This window comes from Oreochromis niloticus, linkage group LG5, assembly GCF_001858045.2.
Source record: "Oreochromis niloticus isolate F11D_XX linkage group LG5, O_niloticus_UMD_NMBU, whole genome shotgun sequence".
In the NCBI taxonomy this organism is placed as follows: domain Eukaryota; kingdom Metazoa; phylum Chordata; class Actinopteri; order Cichliformes; family Cichlidae; genus Oreochromis; species Oreochromis niloticus.
In genome coordinates this window covers 1,080,046-1,085,979 of record NC_031970.2, presented here as the reverse complement: position 1 = coordinate 1,085,979, position 5,934 = coordinate 1,080,046, and positions in this window count along the sequence as shown.

Here is a 5,934-nt window from a genome sequence, read left to right as displayed (position 1 = left end):
TTCTCACAGAGCATCAAGAGGACTGATGGTGATATCACCGCTTTTGAGGTGGCCACGATGAACCTGTGAAAATCAGTACAACAAAATGAAAGACATGACATTTCCTGTGCCACTAGGTGGCGCTCTACGTATTCCTGACAATGGGCATATCAATCTGTTCAGGCGGGTCTGACATCATCCCTGTAAATCTGGTTCTGATCAATTGGATTTCATTGAGTTACACTAATTTGTTTCTCATGGCGAGACCTCAATGTTCGCCATGCTGCTGGGGTCACACCCTTCAGCGAAAACTCACAGTTTTCTCTGTAACCCAAGACCAACTCCTTAAGGCTTTCCTGGAGAAATTTGAGGCTGCAGATGTCACCATTACAATACTGTACCCCAAAGTGTAAAACATGACATTTCCTGTTCCCACTAGGTGGCGCTGTCCCTGATGTCAAATATGGCAGTTGAAATATGTTCAGGGGTGGAGCCTTATCATATGTGTCCACTTTGGTCAGGTCGGACAATGTATGACAGAACGAGAGGCAATAAGATTTTCATGGCGAGTCATCGAAATTCGCCGTGGCGCCACGGCCTCACCGTATCCCGAAAACTCAAAAGCTCCGCAATTTAACATGGCCCAGGTGTGTAGTTGACACTGACCAAATATGAAGCTTGTACGATGAAATTCCAATGAGGAGTTCGCAAAAGTTCGAGGCATGGAAATGGCAAAATTAGAGCCAAAATGTCACCTTCACTTCCAAATGGCGGACTTCCTGTTGGGTTTGCGTCAATGGGCCCCAGACTTTTTGTTCGTCTTGGCATGATACACATGTGTGCCAGATTTCAGACATGTAGCTCAAACGATGTGTTCGTAGGGCTGCATTTAACAAGGCATAGGTGGCGCTACAGAGCCATTCCCAGTGCTCATATGTAAACCATTAAATACAAAATTTTCACCAGACCTGGCATGTGTGCAAAATTTCAAGGTTTTGAGCATGTTAAAGCCCTCAAAAAGGCCCTTTTTGCCTAATAATAATAATAATAATAATTAAAGCTGCAAGCAGCGATATGAGGGCCCTCGCACCCCCGGCGCGTCGAGCCAAGCCCAACACCTAAAACCAGCGCTTCCGATCTGATGTCACATTGATGGAATTCATGCATTTAACCACCAGCTAAAATTTCATCTCATTCAACCATTATTATAGTCGTCCCACTAGGTGGCGCTCTAACCATTACTGACAAATGGCATAACAACATTTCCGAGCTCGAGTCTCATCACGCCTGCGACCTTTGGAGAGATTGGACATGTGTTTTGAGCGACAGCAGGTTACTGCTTTTTGGCGAGTGATTGAAACTCCACGTGCCGCCATGACCACCCCGTTTCCCTGAACGTAAAAAGCTTCGCAATTTAACATCACAAAGTCTTTAGATTCCACACACAGGAGATCGCGTAAATCTAATGAAATCCCTTGGAGGAGTTCGTCAAAGTATGAGGCCTGAAAAGAGGGGAAAATGTCGCCAAATTTACACATTAATTTTAAAATGGCTGACTTCCTGTTGGATTTGGGATATTGCTCCAAGAGACTTTTTTGTACATCTTGATATCTCCAATAAGCTTGCCAGGTTTCAAACTCATACATAAAACACAGAGCAGGGGCTGTTGTTTGAAATTTTGTAGGGGCGCTGTGGAGCCATTTTGCGCTGTTCAAGGAAAATGAACATATAAAAGAAATCCCTCATCACATTAGAGGTGTGCGCCAAATTTCAAGACTTTTTAAACTTTTCAAGCCCCTCAAAAGCCACTTCATCTTTCATGGTGAACTGCGTGCCACCAGGGTGCGCCGTTCAGTTTATAGTCACAATTTCTCACTGAAGCATCAAGAGGACTGATGGTGATATTCACCGCTTTTGAGGTGGCCACGATGAACCTGTGAAAATCAGTACAACAAAATGAAAGACATGACATTTCCTGGTGCCACTAGTGGCGCTCTACGTATTCCTGACAATGGGCATATCAATCTGTTCAGGGCGGGTCTGACATCATCCCTGTAAAATCTGGTACTGATCAATTGATTTCATTGAGTACACTAATTTGTTTCTTCATGGCGAGACCTCAATGTTCGCCATGCTGCTGGGGTCACACCCTTCAGCGAAAACTCACAGTTTTCTCTGTAACCCAAGACCAACTCCTTAAGCTTTCCTGGACAAATTTGAGGCTGCAGATGTCACCCATTACAATACTGTACCCCAAAGTGTAAAACATGACATTTCCTGTTCCACTAGGTGGCGCTGTCCCTGATGTCAAATATGGCAGTTGAAATATGTTCAGGGTGGAGCCTTATCATATGTGTCCACTTTGGTCAAGGTCGGACAATGTATGACAGAACGAGAGGCAATAAGATTTTCATGGCGAGTCATCGAAATTCGCCTGGCGCCACGGCCTCACCGTATCCCGAAACTCAAAGCTCCGCAATTTAACATGGCCCAGGTGTGTAGTTGACACTGACCAATATGAAGCTTGTACAATGAAATTCCAATGAGGAGTTCGCAAAAGTTCGAGGCATGGGAAATGGCAAAATTAGAGCCAAAATGTCACCTTCACTTCCAAATGCGGACTTCCTGTTGGTTTGGACATGGCCAAATAGACTTTTTGTGCGTCTCGCGATAATATGTGTTCCAATTTTATACATGTAGTCATACCATCTCGGGTCTCGCAGTTCTCATTTTCTAGGTGGCCTACTGAGCCAATTTCCCTGGACATGTCTACGGACATTAAAATACTAAATTTTCACCAGACCTGACGCGTGTGCAAAATTCATGAGTTTTTGAGCATGTTAGCCCTCAAAAGGCCGATTCATTTCCGAAATAATATATAAATAAAATAAAATAATAATAATAATAATAAAATAATAATAAATAATAATAAGAAACAGAGCAGATACAATAGGGCCTTCGCACTTTGTGCTCGGGCCTAATAAAGCTGCAAGCAGCGATATGAGGCCCTCGCACCCCGACGGTCGAGCCAAGCCCAACACCTAAACCAGCGCTTCCGATCTGATGTCACATGATGGATTCATGCATTTAACCACCAGCTAAATTTCATCTCATTCAACCATTATTATAGTCGTCCCACTAGGTGGCGCTCTAACCATTACTGACAAATGGCATAACAAACATTTCCGAGCTCGAGTCTCATCACGCCTGCGACCTTTGGGAGAGATTGGACATTGTTTTGAGCGACAGCAGGTTACTGCTTTTTGGCGAGTGATTGAAACTCCACGTGCCGCCATGACCACCCCGTTCCCTGAACGTAAAAGCTTCGCAATTAACATCACAAAGGTCTTTAGATTCCACACACAGGAGATCGCGTAAATCAATGAAATCCCTTGGAGGAGTTCGTCAAAGTATGAGGCCTGAAAAGGGGAAAATGTCGCCAAATTTACACATTAATTTTAAAATGGCTGACTTCCGTTGGATTTGGATATTGCTCCAAGAGACTTTTTTGTACATCTTGATTCTCCAATAAGCTTGCCAGGTTTCAAACTCATACATAAACACAGAGCAGGGCTGTTGTTTGAAATTTTGTAGGGGCGCTGTGGAGCCATTTTGCGCCTTTCAAGGAAAATGAACATATAAAAAGAAATCCCTCATCACATTAGAGGTGTGCGCCAAATTTCAAGACTTTTTAAACTTTCAAGCCCCTCAAAAGCCACTTCATCTTTCATGGTGAACTGCGCTGCCACCAGGGTGCGCCGTCAGTTTTAGTCACAATTTCTCACTGAAGCATCAAGAGGGACTGATGGTGATATTCACCGCTTTTGAGGTGGCCACGATGAACCTGTGAAATCAGTACAACAAAATGAAGACATGACATTCCTGTGCCACTAGGTGGCGTCTACGTATTCCTGACAATGGGCATATCAATCTGTTCAGGCGGTCTGACATCATCCCTGTAAATCTTACTGATCAGATTGATTTCATGAGTTACACTAATTTGTTCTTCATGGCGAGACTCAATGTTCGCCATGCTGCTGGGTCACACCCTTCAGCGAAAACTCACAGTTTTCTCTGTAACCCAAGACCAACTCCTTAAGGCTTTCTGGAGAAATTTGAGGCTGCAGATGTCACCCATACAATACTTACCCAAAGTGTAAAACATGACATTTCCTGTTCCCACTAGGTGGCGCTGTCCCTGGTGTCAAATATGGCAGTTGAAATATGTTCAGGTGGAGCCTTTCATATGTGTCACTTTGGTCAAGGTCGGACAATGTATGACAGAACGAGAGCATAAGATTTCATGGCGAGTCATCGAATTCGCCGTGGCGCCGCCTCACATACCGAAACTCAAAAGCTCCGCAATTTAACATGGCCCAGGTGTGTAGTTGACACTGACCAAATATGAAGCTTGTACGATGAAATTCCAATGAGGAGTTCGCAAAAGTTCGAGGCATGGAAATGGCAAAATTAGAGCCAAAATGTCACCTTCACTTCCAAATGGCGGACTTCCTGTTGGGTTTGGAATGGCCATAATAGACTTTTTGTTCGTCTTGGCGATACACATGTGTCCAGATTTCATACATGTAGCTCAACATGTGTTCGGGCTGCATTTAACAAGCGCATAGGTGGCGCTAGAGCCATTTCCTGTCATATGTAACATTAAAATACAAATTTTCACCAGACCTGGCATGTGTGCAAAATTTCAGAGTTTTGAGCAGTTAAAGCCTCAAAAAGGCCCTTGTTTTGCCTGAATAATAATATAATAAATAATAATAAGAATAGATAATTAACTAATTAAAGCTGCAAGCAGCGATATGAGGGCCCTCGCACCCCGGCGCGTCGAGCCAAGCCCAACACCTAAAACCAGCGCTTCCGATCTGATGTCACATTGATGGAATTCATGCATTTAACCACCAGCTAAATTTCATCTCATTCAATCATTATTATAGTCGTCCCACTAGGTGGCGCTCTAACCATTACTGACAAATGGCATAACAAACATTTCCGACTTGAGTCTCATCACGCCTGCGACTTTGGGAGAGATTGGACATTGTGTTTTTGAGTGACAGCAGGTTACTGCTTTTTGGCGGGATTGAAACTCCACGTGCCGCCATGCCACCCCGTTTCCCTGAACGTAAAAAGCTTCGCAATTTAACATCACAAAGGTCTTTAGATTCCACACACAGGAGATCGGTTAATCTAATGAAATCCCTTGGAGGAGTTCGTCAAGTATGAGGCCTGAAAAGAGGGGAAAATGGCTAAAATTACACATTAATTTTAAAATGGCTGACTTCCTGTTGGATTTGGGATATTGCTCCAAGAGACTTTTTTGTACATCTTGATATCTCCATAAGCTTACCAGGTTTCAGACTTATAAATAAAACACAGAGCAGGGGCTGATGTTTTGAAATTTTGTAGGGGGCGCTGTGGAGCCATTTTGCGCTATTCAAGGAAAATGATCACATAACAAGAAAGCCTCATCACATTGGAGGTTGCGCCAATTTCAAGACTTTTTAAATTTCAAGCCCCTCAAAAGCCACTTCATCTTTCATGGTGAACGCGTTGCCACCAGGGTGCGCCGTTCAGTTTAAAGTCACAATTTTCGCACTGAAGCATCATGAAGGGACTGATGTGATACTCACCGCTTTTGAGGTGGCCACGATGAACCTGTGAAAATCAGTACAACAAATGAAAGACATGACATTTCCTGTGCCACTAGGTGGCGCTCTACGTATTCCTGACAATGGCATATCAATCTGTTCAGGGCGGGTCTGACATCATCCCTGTAAAATCTGGTACTGATCAGATTGGATTCATTGAGTTACACTAATTTGTTTCTTCATGGCGAGACTCAATGTTCGCCATGCTGCTGGGGTCACACCCTTCAGCGAAAACTCACAGTTTTCTCTGTAACCCAAGACCAACTCCTTAAGGCTTTCCTGGAGAATTTGA